At 35.9% G+C, this 22,472-nt stretch overlaps 1 pseudogene; it reads right to left on the bottom strand.

The window, feature by feature from the left end:
* Positions 1-1,040: 1,040 nt before the first annotated feature.
* Positions 1,041-9,800, bottom strand: LOC142620592 (uncharacterized; annotated as a pseudogene).
* Positions 9,801-22,472: the final 12,672 nt, after the last annotated feature.

The raw sequence follows: 22,472 nt of genomic DNA, 5'->3' as shown, positions 1-22,472 counted from the left end.
TTTCTATAATATTTAAATATGTATTTTTACAACACTAAAAACTGAATAATAATACTTAAACACTACTACTAAACAAACTCTACTAATTTTTATTCTAAGTTGTATTTTTTTGTTCCTACATTTTGAGGCATATTCGATAGAAAGAAATTTTATTTTTGTTTTCAAACAATATAAAAAAAATTTCAAATAATATATTTTTTTGAAAATAGTTTTTACTTTTCAAATAATATTTTTTACATGTTTGACTCAACATTTTTATTTTTGAAATTTATTATAAAAGAATTACAAAAATTAATGTGTAAAATATATAAGTTACTTTTTTTTTGGTGAGTAATAATAAGGGAATAAAAAAGTTTACGTACCTCATTGTTATGATGGTTTATACTTTAGGGAAAATTCTATAATTAGGTTTCAAATAATTTAGTGAATTAGAGCTTTTTATAAAGAAGCACCTCTCTTTTAGTCATTTAGCAGCAATTCTAATGGTTAATCTTTTAGGGAACCTCAATCTTGCTTACTAGTTAACACACCCAAATTTGTATTTGGGATGCTTTATATACTAATTTGACAAATCTTTTCCTCCCAAAAGTAGGCCTAGATAAAATAGAAAGACTTTTTTTACATCACATATTAGTAAGATCACTGCCAAGAGCCTAGTTTAGTGGCATTTTTGCTCTCCTTACGAGGAGAACCAAGGCTCAAACCCCCTCTCTCATTATTATAAATATCAAACAATAATATATATACACACAAACACGCACACACTAATGAGACCACCTACATGACAAGTAGAAGATAAGCCCCCGCTTTGTTAGCATGTTAAAATTCTTTAAGCTACAATATTATTTACAATTAAGTTAGAAACAGTTTTGTGACAAAACGAAAGGAGGAATAAAACAAAAATAAGAAGAAAAAAAGAAGGGAAGGGAGAGTTTGGGGGGAGGAATATGCATTAAAATGTAAAAAGAACAAGGCTTTTCATATTCAAAAATAAAAATCATAAACAACAAAAAAATGAAGAATAGGCCACAAACTGATCACTATCTTACAAAAGCCATGTTTTCATTAGGAATGTAATTTAATCCAGTGCAATTCACACCACGAGCACCATCACACTGCAAAACCCTAGGCTTCCCTTTTCCTGTATTTAAGAGTAAAAAAGCAATTTTAATAATATCAACACTAATTATAACCAAGATTTCTTTGAACGTACCCTGCCACAACTTTCTTCCATCAAATAGACCTCCTCTAGCAAATGCATGAAAGCAAGCAACATTGACCAAACCTCATCCTCTGCACTTGGAAGCACTCCCATGAGTTCTATATCTGAAACTCTGTAGAGAACTGAGTCTAACAGAGAAAATTTCCAGTATAGTAAAGTAGCAGTTAAAAGAAAATTCATGAAAGGAATCTATTGTAACAAATAAAGCCAAGAAAATGTTGTTACCTCCAGAATAGTGTAATATGTAATGTTGTTTCCCCATCATTGACAATGCTTTTAAGGAGAGAACCATGACCATGGGCAAGTGAAGGGTACTCAGATGTAGGTGAGAACTGCAAATACAACAAATGCACATGTTCAGCCCACAATAATATGAAGTTTTTTGGTTGTACCAATCCTCTGGGATCTCAGACAACAATGCAAACAGGACACTGAAGTATCAACACTTCAATCCATTAAAGGCAAAGAAAGGACCACCCACGGGGGCGAGGGGAGGGGGGGGGGGCTGGGTTTGTTTTTATGCACAATATGCAAAATCCCACACAAATTTTGAGCATCCTCAATTAAATCCTCCCTTTATAAAATTCATTAATTTGGCTTGTAAAATTCTATGAAACAATCACTTCATATGGCAATTGCATTACTCATACTAATTAAGAGTGTTCAAAATTAAGATAAAGAAGCAAGGGGAAAAAGCAGTATACAAAAACAAACCTATGTCCACTTACATTCAGAATTTGTAACAAAAACATTTTGACCTTATTACAAACTTTATGTCATTCCAGAAACAAAAGGGCCAAAGACTTCCCTATTATACTATATAGGTCACAGTTGTAATGAGCAATGTCTTAACCCAGAACTGGACAGTTGGACTGCTTAGACTGTTGGCCATTCTCTCATTGACCAGTCTTGATTTAGCTTTGGCCAAACTACATTAAACAATTTGAATCACCGGTCAAACTGGTAGATTACAATTAAACTGCAGAGACGTCTTGCGTCCTGCAGTTCCTTTTGAAGCAAGGTTAACACAAAAATGTCAAATGAACATGGTGTAAAAACTTAAAACTAGTATACTATATGTGAACAACTCGTGCATAAAACATTGAACTGTGTCACTGGTGAAATCACTGGCACATCATTGAGGTCTCTAAATTTCCTTTTTTCCTATTATGAATACACTTTCTAATAAAAAGTAAACTTTTAAGTAAAAGTTAATACATTTGTTGAATAATGGACCAATCACAATTGCCTAAGTTGTTGGATTGGTGACATGCAACCCAGTTGTTTTATGGATCAATGAAGAATTGTGGTTTTAAAAGATTGAAATATGAGAACTTGACACAAATTTCCAGCCTATAGGACAATGAATTCAGATGCACATTCCATTTATCCATGAAAGACAACTGACCTAAATAGAAGTCAAACACTGAGCAGCTCTTATGGCTTGTGATACAAGCACTAAACCAAAGCTGCAAAAGTAAAATAGACAAGTTCATAAGGTGACACACCAACAAAAAAATTTAATAGGAAAAACAATAACATAAGGGAAATGTTGAATGCATGACAAGAGTTGATGATGGGAATGAAGCTTTATGCTACCTTCTCAAGAGAATAAGTGCGAAGCTCATATATGACTTGACCGGATGTTGTGTTGGGGATGTTCCAGCTCTAGGATCTTGATAGATTAGAGTCTGATATCCTGGATCAGCCTCCATATGAGGAAGAGTGCATGTAACACATACCGCTAAAAATCTCCTACAAGGCGAAAAATGGGCACTCATTTCACTTCAAATACAATTGCAGCCCAAAAAAAATGTTAAATGCAACCCTATTTAAAATGACATCACTCCTAATAAAGAATATTGCAGGTCCATACAAATGGTGGCCTTTGTCCAAAAGAAAATGCAATAGATATTTGAAAATTGAAAGCCAGGCTACGGTACCCTTTTTTTTGGTTTGTTAAGTTACACACGCACACACACACTCAATGAGACTTGAACCCATGACCTCATCCATGCCATAACACTAATACCCATTACAATAATAAAGCACCATAACAGTTGTATCTGAATATTAAAATTTCATGCTTACCTACATAGGAGGGCATAGGGTAAGGTAAGCAACGTCTTTTAGCATTAAGTGGGAAAAAAGGATTTTCAACATCATGTGGCCATACCCTTAGCTTCACAGTGCAAGGTAGCTCTGCAGTAGATACAGCAGCCAGTGAGGTGGTTATTTTCGACTGGATTCTACTGATAATAGGTTGAGCATCAACCCAATCACTTGGGGCATTAACCAGAGCAGCACCCTCCACAGAATTAGATACAGAGAAGTGAGAGTTTGAAAAGCAGTATTGCAAGCTAGATCTTCCAGAAATGCCTGGAAGGCTGATGCTGCCTAGCATTGTCACGTTTTGAGTAGACAGATGAGATGCCAAGATGGAAAAATTTATATATTGAGCTGATGGCTCATGACTACTGCCATCATCATTAAGAGGAAGCACTGAAGGAACACCAGCTTGGCTTTGACCCACAAACCATCCTTGCAAAAAAGGTAGCTCCCAACCACTTGGATCTCTCTCAGGTAAGAACTGATGGTGTCCAATCTCAGCAAGATCCAGGCTATTTGGAATATACACAGGTACTCCATGAATCACGATATTGACCACCAGTAGTATCTAAGTTAGTAGAGCTTCCCCATTGGCTTCTCCCAATAGGCGGTATTTAATAAGTTTCCATTGCATCCACTGTAGGGTCATAAACAGCATTTCATGTTCCACTAGGTAAATGATTGTTAGCAGCATTGTGTGAGCCAGTAGGAATAGTACAAAATGTTTCCATAGGAGAAACCTTACTATTATAATGTTGCTGCACTTCATTTGCGTCCACTTGAAACCGCATTGAAGCAGAAGGCTCGACTTGCATGCTAGTCGAACCATCTATGGCAAATGAAGGCACAAAAAAGAAAGGTATGGATATTAGAGGTAGTTCAGCAGTCATTAACACATTCATAGGAATGAGCATTTGCCATAAAAACAGCTGGAGGAGGATATCACAAGTAAACCGAAAGGTGTTGATGTTTTTTGGATAATTGACCTCAGCAGTTAACAGAAATGGAGCATCATGAGGGTGAAGCTTCTCCTCTCTTTTTGTACTGCCATATGTATAACTGAACAGGATTTGATTTGTCAGCGATAAGCCGATAATAGATCTACAAAGTCATGACTTATGAACTTAAATAAAAAAAAATAAAAAAAATTAGGATCAAAAGAAAAACCGTTAAGCATGATAGAACTACAGAAAAGTTGTATGACAAAAATCAATACCTTGTGTCCTGATGCAACAGCAAGGATATCCCCTTTAGCATGGAAAGCAATGGATGCAATACGGCAATCTGTTACAAGAAAAGTAGCAATAAGATCCACATGAGTAGTAATATAAGCTTAAAGAATATTATTAACTGAAAACTGCAGCAACTATTGCAGAAGGCAACTGAACAAGAGAGTCAGTAAAATATACAAAAATCCCATGATCCTATACACTCTGATGTGTTTGCATCCCATAATCGAACTTCATAATCGAAGCTCCCACTTGCAATTATTTCTAGATCCAAAGGATGGAACCTAACCTGTAAACGCTCCATTAGTACTTTGATACGGAGACTGAACTTTAGAGATTGTTTATCATACACGACAAAGCAAAAGATTTGAAATTACATCCGGTTGACAAGTTAGAAAAAGATTTGAAATTACACCACGTTGACAAGTTAGAAAGCATTATTATTGAGGAAAAACGAACAGAAAGGAGGAGAGGGAGGAGGAGGGTGTTACAAACCCATAGGTTTAACTCACTCTTAAAAACCGGCTTGCAAGGAAAGGGTCTCTAAGAGGTTGGCTCTGATACCAAATGTTATAAACTCATGGGTAGAACCCACCCTTGAAAACCGGCTTGCAAGGGGAGGGTGCCCAAGAGCTTGTAAACGTATGGTTAAGCTTATACTTAATCCATATGGGACACTAGGATCATAACAGAGGGGGACAACAATTCAAACATAAGCCAAACCAACAACTGAAATCCTACAGTATTGTGGCATATGGAGACAGAAAATCAAAGAAAAACAGTAGAAAAAGGAGGTGGCTGCTGACAAGATATAGATTTTTAGCATTAATACACATGTCAAATAGAAAGTATCCAGTTAATCAAAGAAACCATAAAATTTGAACAATTACTCAGCAGATATAAATGACCAAAATTAGTGACGAATAAAACAAGTAACAAAAAGAATTTACTTATCTTGAAAACATGCAGCCTCTTCACAAAAATGATTCACAGCCCTCCTCTTTCTTCCTGAAATCCTACTTTGTCATTCAAGCAGTCACTCCTATCCCCAGAAGAAGTTACAGACTGAAATCATAGTAATTGTCAAAACAACTAACCAACCAAAGATGGATAGGTACACAAAACATTAGAAAATTTAACAGAACACATTACAAGTGGTTTGAACCATTGGGAAATACAATATAATACATACTCATGAGTTACCGTAAAATCTATCTTCACTCGTTACAATTGCCTAGCAAAAGCTACACCAGCAACTAAAACTGAGCAATCCAATTTGAGATAATTTTAATAAATTTTTATGATATTTTGTCAACTGCAAGTTACTGATTTTTCTTTGCATTGCTTCCTGGATGATGGTCGGCAACCAACCCATGTCATGGCATTCATCATGTCATATTGCCAATGCTAGAGATTGAATCTATCAGTTAAGGGAGCTGGTCCCATGACATGTCTAAACAAGATATGAAGTCATGCTAAAAGTTGTGACACTTTTAACGAAGTAGAAAGAATCTGATTGTGGAGATGTCCAGACTACTCATATTTCTGTTAAAATCAATTTGGTCATGGTGTACAATAAAGCATAAAATGATAAAGTCAATATTTTTATATTTTTTGAAGTCTTCATTTTTTATAAGTAAATAACTTAATTAGATAAAGGAGGTAATCAAATACATAGGAAGATTTACGACTGTATTAAAGCCACTCCTAAATTATTACAATATAAACTTCATAAGATCCAAGTAAATAAATAAAAGTCATGGAAGAGACACTATCTAAAGCAATCATCCATTCATACCATGATCTAAAAAAGAACAACCTAATATGTCAAGGATGTTCTATGCCATCAAAATTCCTATACTTTCCTTCTTTTTTAGCGTAAGTTACATAATCCCATGATCTCACCCTCCACCTTGTTTTTACATGGTAAAGAAGTGTTATTTGGGCAAAAGCTTATTGTAACATGGTCAAAGCGTGAGTTGATTGCCACCTTTAATTTGTGCTTTGGAACTTTCTAGAACCATAGGTCCAAGTGTACAGAAGAGAACCAAGCTTCTGTGATGTTCTTGTTCTTTTTCCAGAAAGAAAAATAAGATCAACAGATCAGCACCTTTTTTTGTTTTTTCTAATATTACCTGGCGGTTATCAACTAGGACACAGCATTAATTTACCTAAAATTACCTATTTGGACCTTTTTATGAATAAGTACTGACATGCTATTTGCCTTTTGTTCTTACAAACAATTAAAATATTCAAAACTTTACTAAATTACCTCTTACATAGTTCTTTGTTACATCATTATCTTTAGATGAATCATTTGAATTTGTTTTGTCCAAAGAAATGTTAGCTTTTATATATATAAAATTCGGAAAAGGTACACTGGTACGGTATTAACAACTTTGAGGAAAACACAACCACCATGTCTCCCCTGCCGCCAAACAATGGAGAAAAACACTACGAGGAAAACACAACCAACATATCTCCCCTGCCAACAAACAATGGAGTAAAACATGATAAACTGACTTTCCTGCTTCTGCACAAACAACACCAATTTATCATCAATATCCTCCAAAGAACCTCAAACTTTTGAGGCACCTTACCAACCCCCATAAACTCTTCCAAGGAAACTTAACACGATCAGATCCTCTCAAAGCATCACAAAACAAACAAGCCTCCAACTTTCCAAACCAAACTTCCAATAGATTTTAATTTGATCTTCACCTCCTATAGGAAAACTGATAATCCAAAAATTTAAAAGAATTAGCCACAAATTCAAATTTGCAATCTGAAAGGCATTGGCAAATTGAAGGATTTCAATGGCTGAGCAACCTAGATATGAAACAACTAAAGCATCATTGTTTGCAGCAAAAAGAAACAAGTCGAGGAACTAAAAAGGACTCACCAAACTATAATCATGCCAAACACAGCCTCAGGTCAGCATCAATAACAAACTTAACATGTTCCAAAAAATAAATCCAACCTCCTCTAAACTTCAACAAAATCACCTTAAATGACCTTCTAACCACAACAGATGTCCATCCACTCTATACTCCCCTGTACTTTACTAGTACACATCAACATAAGAAACCTTAATCCTTTCTTGTTCAATGGAGAATACCCCCCCCCCCTCCCCCCAGCTCACCAAATGAAATTTTGATTCATCTCTCATCTTGGCTCACAAAAAATCTTTCTCAAGTTTTTCTAGTATATTAGCAACATAAATACAGACGATAAAAGAAAAAAAATGCAATTAAATTCAAATGAAGTATTCTTCGTAAGATTGATATTCGCTCCTTTAGTTAAATAAAATCTTTTCAAACCTTCATGTCATATTTTCCGTGCTACATTTCCAAACCACTCAAACATTAAAAGTTGACCACAAAGACAAACCCAAATATGTCTAGGCTATACTCAACTTACAACCCAACAATTAGGCTAAAATTCCATTGTGTCCCCACCTCTCCCCTAGGAGATTATGGTGCTGACAACAAATTAAAGTTGATCGATTGCATTGGACCAGAGTTGTTTCTAATTAGATTTTATTTTTATTTTATTTTGAGGATTCTATGGGATTTAATTGTTATTTTAATTATAACATGAGTTCCTTGATGTTACTTGGGAGCCCTATTTAAAGGCCCCAGAGAAAACATTATTGGTATGTATCCTTGTTTAATACAATTTTTGTTGGAATTTTTTCAATGACTTGGTGCTAATTCTAGGCAACTCTAAGTGAAAATTCCTAGATTTTCCTTCTTGGTCCTAATTCCAAGCAAGTAGCAACCCTAGGTTCTAATTTCAGGCAACCTAGGTGTTGATTTCTGTTTCTTTATTCTCGTGCAGCTCTATTTGTTTCCTGCAATTTTCTGAGAATTTTGTGCTTCACCAGGTTATCTACTTGTACCAACTCACATTTACTCAAACTCTTAAGCCCAACAATATCTCAAACAAAAGGAGTGGACATCGAATATATTCATGTTTTTGAGATTGAAATATTAAATCCAACAATGCTAGCGTGAAATCCTGTCAATTTGACCATACGTGAGGAGAGCCTTTTTCCATCCAACTAGTGAACATGTGCAATAAGTCAATAACACTCTTTTAATCTATCACATGTTACTTAGGGTCTCCCTCTTACTTCACTACCTAATATTAATTAATGAAAATTTTAATTTTGGAATACATATATATTCAATCCTAAGCAATTATCGGACTGTCTTTGCCAGAACCTTCATTAGGTACATATAAGCACACATAAATTCAACCCTAACAGCTCCCCCACCGTAAATTAATATTGGGTAGCTTATATACGTGACCCCAAACTTAAGGCCTCCTTGTCATTAGACCTCAAACTTAGGGCGTACTCATAAATAGACCTTAAATTTAAGGCCTCCTTGTAAGTACACAGGTTAAGCACATTAGCCATAAGGTGACTTGACTTCCAACCATCGGCCACCTTTTGACGAGACAGAAACACAAATTCCAGGAGAAAAAGACTTATATCATAATGTTTATAATGTTTCACAGAATAAAATCAAATAACCTGGATAACAAATCCTTTTATCCAATGCCAAATAACCTCAATAAAGCCTCATCCAGTTGTGCTGCATTTTCAATAAACTTCTTCCATAAGATATCAAGTTCCTCAGTGAGAGACAGAGTTTCATCAACAATAAATAATGCACAAATTAAATATTAAGAAAACTATTTTCAGGATGAGATAAGATTCAGTAACTATCTTCCTATGACCACTTAAAAAAACCCTCAAGCAACGACCAGTTTGACAATCAATTATCTTTACTGTATGGTCAACACTGCAGGAATCAAAACAGTCAAAACAGAGGGAAGTTCAATAACAGAGAGAGGCCTGAAATGGAATCAGGCAACAACTAGTGACAACTTACCGTGTAGAAACAAGTGTTCTTCCATCAGGACTGAATGCTGCTGCAATAGTTGACCTTGGAGGAGGCACCATAGGCATAGGGTAGTACTTAGCAGATAAATGGCGCAATGTCTCTGCCTCAACCCTCAAAAAAGAGCTTCAGAAATAATGGTGGCAAATGGCGTAATGCTCATTTACAAATAGTGCAGTGCGCCTTCCATCTCATAAGAAATAATTAAAATAGAGAGAGAAATAGAGTAAAATTGGTAGTGTACCAGTAAAGAAGACAACGTCTTGTGTCTCTGGTTGCTTCAGTTTTGGGCCCAGGTTTAGAAGCTTCTCCCCACCACCATTTTGGCATGTGCTTTGTTCTGGCCTTCTAGGAGACATTTATGATATATCATATATCCCTCAGCGCTATCAAATGGAAAACATTTCTACCACTGAAACTATTGGAAATGCCACTGTATCAGAGGTGCACCATATGAACATAATAATATTAAAGGTTTATGCATGCTCTTCAGATCAGTGGCGGAGGCAGGAATTTGGGTTAGGGGAAGAAGATTAAAACACAAAATTGAAAGTAAAAAATTAATCTGAAAAATGTTAATCCATATTAATAACAAAGTAAATAACCAACTATATGCTAATGAAATTCTCATACACAATTTAACATAAAATGCAAACTTTAATTTATTTTTTCACACATAGTTTAATTTACTCAATTACTCTTAACGATTTTTCATATTTTGAAACCGCTACATGATTTCTTCACACTCAGTAGTCTTGAATATATCTTTATCAATATATGTAACTAAGCAATCATTTATCCATTGATCTCCAATTCGATTGTGTAATCAATTTTTAGTTATGTTCATTGTTAAAAACTTTTTTCCAACATTAGCTGCTACAACTTGTAATATCAATGCTGAGGTCACTAACATTTAAAACAATGGATATAAAACATCATTCTTCATTTCTACCATTATTTTTATATAAGAGTTGTTGGAGTGTAGGTCTATTGATGTGAAAGCATTAGCATTGGCGGTGCTAAAAAACTAAAAAGTCATATTACTATTTTTAGCACCATCAATACTAAAAAGCCTACTGCAATGAGGGAGAAAAAGGCAAAAAAAAATTGCTATTGAGCTACAGTGCATAGATAAAGATGTCTACGCATTGTAGCTAAGATGGTAAAAAAAATACAATATTTTATTAAAAGTTATATTATTTTATTGTATTGAATATTAAAATAAAATCATTGATATTGAGTGTTTGTAAAGTAAGATGGTAAAATAGATAAAACAGTTTTTTATGGTACCAAATTGTGAAATTTTTGGCACCACAAATGTTAATGCTCTAAGAGAAGCTACCGTGAGAATTGAAAAATAAATAAATAAATAAAAAAAGAGAAAAGTTATTTGTCCTTTTGTGGTGTACAATATGCAAATAATATATTATTACTATAGAAATTTTTGGAAGTTCAGGGGGCACTTGCCCCCCCCTCCCCCGAACCCCCCTCCCTTCGCCCCTGCTTCAAATCCCCATTAATACTCGAAATTCACAGGATCCTTTCCTTATAGGGCGTCTTCTAATTGTAGTTGGGTGTAGAGTGCAAGACATTTCCATTCTAGGATCCTTGGAGACCACTCATGCCGCACAGGGGACACATAGATGCCCATGAAGGTGACATGTGGCTTTAGCAGACCATCTCACTTAGGTCCGTCTATCTCGAGTAATCCCACTGTCCTATCTCCTCTTTGTTCACGTTACAAGTCCGTCTACTTTAATGAGTACAGTCGTCGTATCTTTTATCCGTCCTGGTCATGAGCCCGTCCGCTAGTTTTTAGAATGCCAAGATTGTCTCTTTTGGCGACCCCGTCACTAATGTCTACTCTTATTATTTATGTCCGTATATTTGAGGATTTTGTCCTTATCAATTACACAACTTTTTATTTTTTAATGTATCGTTCTTACCTTATTTCAAACCTTAACATAACATAAGGTACCTTTGTCCCCATGCTAATATAGGATAATACAATTATGGTCAAGAGGTCATCAGTGCAATGAAGAAATCAAAGGAAAAAAAAAATGGGATGGGGTTTTGTCTTAAAAATCCTAATAACCCGACTCCAAACTTATCCACCAACCCACCCACAAAATGAACTACATATTCCAAGAGGCATGAGCCCAATCCATCTAATCTCTATCCTAGACAAAAACCTGCACCATTTAAATCTTGTGAGCCCAAATAACCCTCAAAACCCATCTTGGTTCATACCTAAACTCACCCTAGAAAGAATATATTGTGAAGAATGGGAAGCCATTATGAATAATATAAAAAACAAAAATCTTCCACTATCTAGAGGGGCAAGTATTCTTTAACGAAAAAACAATAACCTTAATCCTCTAATCTAACCCACCCAATTATCTAGCAACCAAATGACAGAAGAGACAAAAAGGAGAAATAGAAGGAAGGTTAACATGTTAATCAAGGCAAGGGCAAGTCAGCATATAGTCGATACAAAATTCACCCATGGAGATAAACTCTTCGACATGCCCATCCATGGTGACAAGCTACTAAAAGTGTTTGTCATCCATCCCAAGATGTCCAAATGGCCTAGGCGGCAAGCCTTACTAAACGACTTTAAACCCTATTAATTGCCATGAGAATCCAAGTATGGAACTATCAAGTCGTTTGTAAAGCCTCAATAGTTAAGGCCCTTAGAGCCTCAATAAGGGCATGTAAACCAAGCTTATCTTCCTTTGTGAAGTTAATCAAGATAAAAGTGTACGTATAAAGTCAAAAAGAGAAGGGTGATTTGAGAAAGAATTGAAAGTGGATGACCATTATTAATATATGAGTTTTTGCTTTTAAGGAAGGAGCTCTAACATGTTATGTTTTTTTTTTTTTGACATGTTATGTTTTAACCAAAATGTTTATGTACTAAGATTAAGGTTGATAGAAAAGTGGTTTATATTTTCACGGTTAATATGAACTTTGATTTTAGATTTTGATTTTAAATGATGGAGGATTGTCATGTACATTTTACGATTTTAATCCACACTTCATGAAAGTTCAAGAGTAACCTTATTTAATGATTGATAAAAAAAAATTAAAAAAAAAAGGACAGAAGGCCTTCTTTTATAGGCTAAACTGTACAACTCCAATAGTTAGCCAAAGCAATTAGAAAAAGAAAAAAAAATTTATTATGAACAATTTATCATCAAATTTATATCAAGACGTGTTTAATAATAAGCAAAAAAGAAGATTATTCTCTAAATCAAAATTGTGAGGATGAAAGCGAAAGCAACATATCACCATCGGAACCCATGTCATAAAATACAAAATAATTTAAAAAATCACGCCTAAGCATATTTAATGATTGAATCTCAAACTATAATCATATAAATTGGATAAAACTTAAGCAAATTAGGTTAAAAAAGAGACAAAAAATACACAAAACCTATTCAATTTAATGGAAAAAACCCCCCCTCGTAGGTGGAAGAAGAGAAGAATATAGAAAAAGAACCATATGATAAGTATTTATTATTAATTATTTGAGTAATATTACACCACTCAATATTTTTTATTTGGTAACGAATTTTGACAAATCTACCGTTAGACTATATTATCTTTTTATATTCTCTATACTTACAATATTTCAAGGTGATTAAATATTAATAGTCATTTCATTAATCAATTGTTTAGATTCAAGTTTTGTAGTTTAAAATAATGCATAAAAGATGAGTTTTCGAATGGTAAATAATATCCAATTGACATGGAAATAGGCATAAATGTTAAGAATATATAGAACATGTAATTTTTAATGATAAAATTTTCAAAATATGAATTCTATAACAAGTTATTGGGTGATGTAACATTACTTAGAGCTTTCAAATTAGCCTCTACAAAAGTTTAGCTACACTAAACCAAAAAATTTCACTTTTTCTAGTTTAACAAACCTATATCTAAATAGACATGCATCAACATCAACCTTAATATTTATTTATCCATTTCATTTAATATTTTTTCTCTCTCTACAAATAAATAAACAAATAGGTTTTTTTTTTTTTGTTCATCTTCCCCAAACATAAATATAAATCTAAACTAAAGTGAAATTTTATTTGTTTTAAAACGGTTTTGTCTAATGTTTTAAAGACAATGTGTTTTGTGAAAGTAAAAAAATATTATTTTTGCTAAACTATACCGTGCATCACACGAGTCAATGATTAGTATGTTATAAAAGTTGGATTCTCAAACTAGAGTGAAGGACACAATGATGACATATATTCTTTCGACAATGCATAAAATTGGAAAGATAATGCTATTTGGCTGATAATAATTGGTACATGTCAATTTTTTTGCCATTTTTCAATAATAAATTTCACCATTATAATAAATATCCACTACAAGCTCCTTTAAATACACCATCAATTTTTTCCCTTTTCATTTTCCCTCGATGTGTTTCTTTTTCCTTTTTTTTTTTTTTCAGGGTTAGTAGCCTAAAAGACATGTATTTTTTGGGGTGAGTATCCTAAAAGGCATGTTTTAAAATGCGCTGAATATCAATAATTAAAAAAAAAATCTGCTACCTATATATATCTTCAATATAATTGAAAACAAAGTTTTAAAAAAAATGAAAATATAGAATAGAAAATCTAATTCTCATTTATAAAGGCAATAATTTTTTCTCCATAAACATTTTTGGATTGTTGCCAACCCAGCAGCCACCTCCAAAGTATTGAACTAATGTGGAGTTCAATTGATACTGTCTTGGTCTAGAGTATCTGGATTTGAAGCTCCATGCTTAATAGTGTTCTATTTGTCGTGATGTAGTAATTGTCTGATAGCTGTGATATGTTAGGCCTTTAAATGTTCAGTGAATTTATAACTTACTTTTCAGACATTGAATGAACTAAGAGAGAGATGTTGGTTTTACTTTTGAGATATTGTGTGGAGTGTGAGCAAGGCTTTGAGGAATCAGAGGGTCTTGCGGTATTATTTGGTCACAAGGTGTTTTTTTTTTTTTAAAAAAAGAAAATGAGAGTAGACTTTATTTATAATCAAGGTATACAATGGGAAGAGAAAAGGGAGCATTGTTCAATCCAAACAATAATCTTCTCTTTCTCTTGTGCAACACTAGCAAAAAACTAGAGTAGTTCTATTAAAAAGTAACAAAAAGATTTTTTTTTTTGTTTTTTTTTTTTTCAGCCGTAGTTGTTGACTAATTCCTCGTGAACAGTGCATTCGTGCACTGTTTATGGACCCACAAATTTTACTTTTCAACAATTTTTTCATTAAAAATGGGTCTCACGGCACTATTCACACATTTAAAAATTATTTTGTTATAGTGTTTTCAATTTTCAATTTTCAGCAATAAGTTCTATCCAAACGAACCCTAAATAAAAATAAATTAAATAAAAAACTTCAAGCTGTAGTGCAGTTCGGCAGTACCACTCCATACAAACGATTCCATAGATAAGTCAATATAGTACGCCAAATCCCATCAATGTAGTGTTGTCCTCCATCCAAAGCAAAGCCAGACCTCCCCTAAAGCAAGCTTCAAACTTTTCAACATCATACAGATCAAGTTTTATTTTTATTTTTTTTCTTCTTCGAGAAATAAAATTCTTTGAACCTTCCTCCTTCACCAAACAGTGAATGTCTCTAAAAGGTTAAGAATTTTCATCTTAGTTGGAAAGGCTGAAGACCAACCTCAAACTATGGAGCATTGAGCTGAGGCAACACACACTTCCACAGCTTTCTTTTTAACAGGAGTTTGATCTTCACCATCAACACTACCATAATGTACAGATGATCTTGTATTAGAAATTTGTGAGTTTTTAGATGGCTGTGGAATAGCCGCTTCATTAGACCTGCGAAGATGCTTTTTCCACTTTCTTAATGTTTTTCTAACAGATAAATCTTCAATAGATTGTTTATTTATTCCAGCCGAAAATTTTGGTTTTTGATTATTATCAACTACAATTACCTCACAATCTTCTGCCTCTATATTGTGCACATCTTTTTCCGTGAAATCTGTCCCAGTACTTATCTTGTTACTAGTTAGAACCCGAACCCCATCATCATTCAAATTTAAAACTTCGTCCAGCTGCTTCTGTCGCACATCACGTTGTTGCACAACCTCACCCTTATTCTCTTGTATCTAGTTCAACTTCACAGATCCTTCTGGTGCTGTTTCAGTTTTTGAATTCATATTGGGTTACCCCACATTCAAATTAAGTATTGTGTTATCCACTGAAAAAGCGGTTTCTCTGCTTGGTCCACAACTGTCGCCCCTGTTCCGCGAACGTTAGGAAGCCGTTGAGAGTTCAGCTGTAGAGGAATTCCCATTAGGTTCCAACGGACTCAGCTCCAGTGCAGGGGAAGTAGGTTTAGGTTCCAAATTGTAGACAGTGTGTCAGTGTCATCCACATCTACTTCAGGGGCTTGGTCATCAAGATTTAAGAATCAGTGCATGTGAGTGAGATTGATGGTTGCGTTTTGTATTGCCTTGACTCTGTTTTCTTGGAGCCACCATTCTCAACCAATGACCATATTGTAATTCATCCTCTTCCAAAGAAAGTCGACCCACTCGTCTTTGGGGGCACTCACGATCATTGTGACTGAGAATACCACACCTATAACAGAATATTGGAAGCCTCTCATATTGGAAATAAATCCATCTAGCCTCCAATCCTTCGATCCGCATTATCTTTCCACGCATTAGTGGTTTTGTTATATCCATATTCACACGAATGCGACCCCATGCCAAACCATTTCGAGGAACGTCCGCTGTGACTAGTTCACCAATTTCCTTTGCTATTCTACCTCCCACTTCTTTATTCATGCTCTTTATTGGAACATTAAAAACACGGATCCAGAACGAAGCATGCTTGAACTTTACATCACAAGGACTAATATTATCCCCATGGAAACGCTTCAGTAAAATGAGGTGTTTATCAAAAGACCATGGACTCTTGGCAAAGTGAAATTTTATTTGTTTTTAAACGGTTTTGTCTAATATTTTTTTTTTAAAAATGTGTTTTGTGAAAGTAAAAAATATTCTTTTTGTTAAACTATACCGTGCATCACACGAGTCAATGATTAGTATATTATAAAAGTTGAATTCTCAAACTAGAGTGAAGGACAAAATGATGACATATATTCTTTCGACAATGCATAAAACAATAACACATAAAATTGGAAAGAGAATGCTCTCTGGCTGATAATAATTGGTACATGTCAATTTTTTTGCCATTTGTCAATAATAAATTTTGCCATTATAATAAATATCCACTACAAGCTCCTTTAAATATGCTATCAATTTTTTCTCTTTTCATTTTCCCTCGGTGTGTTTCTTTTTTCCTTCTTTTTTCTGGGTCAGTAGAGTAAAAGACATGTATTTTTTGGGGTGAGTATCCTAAAAAGCATGTTTTAAAATGCGCTAAATATGTATAATTAAAAAAAAATATCCACTACCTATATATTTCTTCAATCTAATTGAAAAAAAAGTTTTAAAAAAATGAAAATAGAAAATCTAATTCTCATTTATAAAGGCAATTATTTTTTCTCCATAAACATTTTTGGTAAACAATAATAATATCAATAATATGGAAAGTCTCAAATTTCTCATAAACCTATACGGTAGCCTAAAAGTCCTCTATTGACTTGCTAATATTCTATTGCTACTACATTGAATTTTTTAATGAGTATATATATATATAGGGTTTAAGTTATACCTAATGTAATTGTAAGAGCATTCATATCAATCTCAACAAACTAGTTTGATATTAAAAATGGGCCAAATCGGCCCAATACCATCATTTTCAAAAAAATTTAGGCAGAAGACACTGTTTCGGAACTAATTGGGGATATACCACTTTTCCTAGTACTCGAGTTTGGAGAACTCGAGTACTAGATTTTACACTTCCACCGTGGCATGCCAGCGTGGAATTTCTATTTTAAAAAATGTCACCTAGTACTCGAGTTCAAGAGACTCGAGTACTGTACGATATGGTACCCGAGTTTAGGGAACTCGGGTCCAATCTGGATTGTACACCACCATGGGATGGGAAAATCCAGATTGATACTCGAGCTTCACATACTCGAGTACCATGAAAAGTACCCGAGTTCTTAAAACTCGAGTACCAATCTGTATATACAATTTTGAACCAGTTTGGATTGTGCGGGAACAAGGGATGGGAATCCAGATTTATACTCGAGTTTCTTATACTCGAGTTCTTCGAATGGTACCCGAGTTTTTAAAACGCGAGTACTAATCTGGATTCCCATCCCTTGTTCCCGCACAATCCAGACTGGTTCAAAATTGCATATCCAGATTGGTACTCGAGTTTTTAGAACTCGGGTACTTTTCATGGTACTCGAGTGTGCGAAGTTCGAGTATAAGTCTGGATTTCAATTTTGTGTAAAAGCCCATTATACTCAATTTTGTACTCTCTCATCTCTCATTTCTCACTCAGTTGCACACTCTCACTCTCCAAACCGAAAACCCATTTCATCGCCGGTAAAACTCGGACTCCCAAACCCTTCATCACCGGCGCCGCTGTAGAAACCCCGAACCCCTTTCATCGCCGGCAACGTCGGAGTCCCAAACCCGTTTCTTTACCGGCGCCGGCGTTCAAACCCCAAAGCCATTTCTTCGCCGGCGACCTCGCACTCAAAGGTTAGCAATGTTTCTTTTTTTTTTTTTTTTTCTGTTTCTCTGCTTATTTGAGATACTTCAGCTCATTTGGTTTCTGGGGTCTTTTTAGTTCTTATTATTATTATTGCCGTTTAAAACAATGAAGCAAGTATTTGTGTAAAAATGGCTTCTTGAGCTTTTGTTTTATAGTTTGATGCAATTGAGTGGGGTGCAGTGAGTCCTTGGTCGCTGTGCAGTTTATTTAATCTGAATGTGTGTTACTGAATTCAATGTTTTTGATGGTTGGTATGTTCCTTGATTTAGAGTTAGAGTTGAACCCAATTCCCCACCACCGTGCTAAAATGCCAGGACTTCACTGCATGGATGGCATTATGCCAATGTAGATATATTGTCAAAAATAAATTGGGTATTTATATGTTGGTGTTTTAAAAGATTTGATTTTTTTGGACCCAAGTTTCAATACAAATATTTGATGAATTTGTAAATTGGGGTGTCTTTTTCATTCATTATTTGCAGCAATTGCAACTGATTATGGTGATGCCAATGAACCTCCAAATGCATGAAGGGATTTTGGTGATTATCCTGTGGATGATTTGGGTGCTAAAAATGACATAGATGAGAATGTAGTATGATGATCAACCCCCCTATGAGGAAAACATTCAATGTTACAATGACCTTGGTTTAGATGATTTAGTATGCTTGTGGCTTTATTTGAAACATTGTTATTTGCTTTGTGTTGTTTATGTGAGACATAATGTATGTCTGTGGAGTTAGAACTTTGTATTTGTAAGTTGTAACTTTGAACTTTGAAATTTATTCATGTATTTTTAATTTGGTAGTTAGTGAGACTTGCCTTTTATTAGTAATTTTTGTCAAAATTTACTTTTTTCCAATGTTTCCTTGACATATGTTATGAAAATTATAATTTTCAGTGGAAAATGTTTAAAAAATTGGGCTTCCTATAATTTTATGGGAAGGAAAATACCTGCAGAATTCTTCTCTCTTCCAACCATTGCTTGACAGGCATTACTTTTTCATTTTCATCTTTCCACTCATTAGCCACCACAGTTGCAACTCTGTTTGCTGAAACTTTGACTCTTGCTAGTTCCCTTTCCAGTGTCCTCTTTTCCTCCTGAGAAGTTGGAAAAAACCATGGTTAGAAATTTGAACAAAATCCAAAAAATCGAAATCATCAGAAGACTTAGTAAATAAATTTTCAGTGGAACACTTGAAATCACCACATATCTATGAAACATACATGCAATTCTTCTATCTGCCGCCGGTAGTCACGTATAGCATTAGCAGCAGCCCCACCTGCTAGAATAGCCTCCTCAAGTTCTTGAATGGTTTGGCTCAGCTTTTCAACCTCTAAAACCTTTTGGCGATTGGTTTTCTCAAGAATTCTGTTCTCCTCCTGCATGTGTTATGTATAAACTGGGTTAATTACTCAACTTCATTATCTTGATTAGAATAAAAACATCTGATGCAAAATCATGCCTGGCAAACTATCTGTCTCTTCAATTCGTAGTTTTGATTTTGAACCTCCTCTACTATTAAAGCCCTTTCTAGAGCACTTCTCAAAATTCTCTCTGCTTCAAGCAGGGCAGATTCATGCTTTGAGGTGGTTATATACTCCATAAGCTAAATAAATTGGAAATAAGCTTTGAAAACGAGCCCTTAGAATAGGATAAAATAGTGAAAAAAAAAAAAAACTAAGAGAGATACAAAGAGAATAGCAAGAATTTATTAGTAATGGCATAGTTCAACTCTAAAAACTCATGGGGAAAAGAAGAAACTTGTACATGTAGTACAGGCAGCATCACACAAACCACAACACTTGAGCCACCCTCAACAATAGCATTTCCCCTCTTAAAGGCCATAAAAAAATTATTGATATAAGAACAAGTAAAAAAATTAGTGAGATGCTATCATTTTGATTTAGCTTATGGGTATTTGATGAATATGCTAATGGGCCATTAATCACCTTTAATTTATGCCAGGTATGGACCCACATCGAGCAGGACCCTCTATAGGGACTGTCTTGACGAGGCAACCTATGCATCGTTCAAGTTTGCTTTGGGATGCTCCTTTGGCAGGCGAGGTATGCACTTGTGTCATTATAATCAATATATGTAGTAGAAAGATTTTGGGCATTATGTTTGAAGTGTAATTATTACGTGGTTAGTGAATGTTATTATTAATACTAAGCTGCTTTGTTTGCAGGAAGCGCCAGGTGTTCTGACTTGTCGTCACCGAGATAAAGGTCTGTTTGATGGTGGGTTAGATCCACGGATTGCCACTTACATCACAGATGCGGGTTAGATGGGCTACTTCGAGTCCCACATATGGACCTTGACCATGCACTGATCACGGCCTTAGTGGAGAGATGGCGGCCAGAGACGCACTCATTCCACTTACCACACGGTGAGATGACCATCACGCTACAAGACATAGAGGTCATCCTGGGGGTACCTGTACATGGCTTGCCAGTGGTAGGATTTACCCATATGGACAACTGGCGTGACTTTTGCATAGATTTGCTAGGCTTCCTTCCACCGACGGACCAGGTTGGTACAAAAAAGAACACCGCAGTGTTGGAAGGGCCGAGGATAAAAGCCAAATGGCCGGAGGAGCGGTTCGCAACCCTCTTCCTGCTGACGCCACTGAGGTGCGTGTGCAACAGTATGCTCGGTATTACATACTCCAAATGTTGGGTAGTATACTGTTTATGGACAAATCTGGCGAACGGCTCTCAATCATGTATCTACAATTTTTCAATCCAATCAGCAATGGAAAGAATTATAGTTGGGGTAGTGCAACACTAAGTTGGCTATATAAACACCTCTGTAAGGCATCAGAGAAGACAGCCAAGCAAATTGGTGGTGCACTGCTATTAGTGCAGTTGTGGGCGTGGGTGAGGTTTCCACAAATATGTCCTGTGATGAGGCATCCACACCAGGCACTGCCCCCAGGTCCACTTGCTGTCAGGTATGTAGGATCTTCAACTTAGTTATCATTTTACATTTCTGCATTAATTTCTTTCGCATGGGAATTATGTAAGTAGTTAATATGAAGGTTATGTCTGTGTTGTTTGATAGATGGAAAGGGGCTAAGATAACAACTGACCATCCAATGCATGTCCTACGCGCCTATCGTGTGTCGCTTGCTTCGCTCCGGCCAAATCAGGTATTGTGCCTTACAAGTGGGAACCAACCACTTTATGGTTGTTTGTAAGATATCGTTACATATATATTGTTAATATGGTTGTTTGCATTTGTTGGATCATTGTAGATTGTCTGGGAGCCATATAGAGATTTTTTGGGTTCTCTGCCCGCATATTGTACGGCAGGCCAACACATATGGAGGTCCATCGTGCCGCTCATACATTTTTGGGTGATTGAAGGCCATCACCCCGAACGTGTTCTTCGACAGTTTGGGATGAAGCAAGGCGTACCGGACAATGTCGATACTTCAATTGAACTTCACAAGATAACGCTCCAAGGCAAGCAGGAAAAAAATTGGGTTCAAGAACATGCCACTCATATTGCTAGATGGGCTGCGCATGCCACAATTGCCGAAGCACCGCCCTTTCATGGGGTAATGAGCTACAATGACGAGTATATGGTGTGGTATCGTTCCATCACTGTTCGGCATATTACAAAAGAGACCTCATACTGGGACACTTTGGTAAGTTTACAAAGATTGTTCTAATATAAATGTACCTTGCTTTGCATAGTTTAGTTCCAAATCCTAACACTACTCTTCTATACTTGTGACAAGTTGAATCACAGTTGAGGATTATGGCGAAGTTCGAACCAGGGTCTGAGATCTACACGGACTGTATGAATGCCTTGCAATCTGTTGAAGAAATCAGTCGATTGACCTTGGACGATGTACGCACTGTGGGCAACGCAAGTGAACCGGCTGTAAGGCGTGGTCAGCAAGCAGGTGGACGTCGAGGGCATGGAGGCCGTCAATCTAGTCAGTGCCATGCATCTAGTCGGCATCCCACAACTGCGAGCCGTCACACATCGGGTGGCCGTCACACACCCGTGCATGACCACACGATGGAGGAGTCAAGTCAGACATCAGATGAGATGATGCAGGACACTCGTTATGACATGGGCTCCATGGCACATGATGATGCGGGTCCATCCCATACGTTTGCCCAGACATGTCGGTCCCCATCTATGGTTCGCGATGATACCTGCCCACCCACATCCTCTCCCCCACCGACTACCGGCACTATCCCCGGAGATGTATGTGGTAGAGATGAGATGAGATTCATGGCCACCCCTGGGCTACCCACCCCTGGTGCCATCCAGACAGAGATACCCACCCCCCACCTGAGGCTTCACACAGTG

The sequence above is a fragment of the Castanea sativa genome, chromosome 12 (assembly GCF_040712315.1).
Source record: "Castanea sativa cultivar Marrone di Chiusa Pesio chromosome 12, ASM4071231v1".
NCBI lineage: Eukaryota > Viridiplantae > Streptophyta > Magnoliopsida > Fagales > Fagaceae > Castanea > Castanea sativa.
This window is presented reverse-complemented; position numbering and strand designations above follow the sequence as displayed.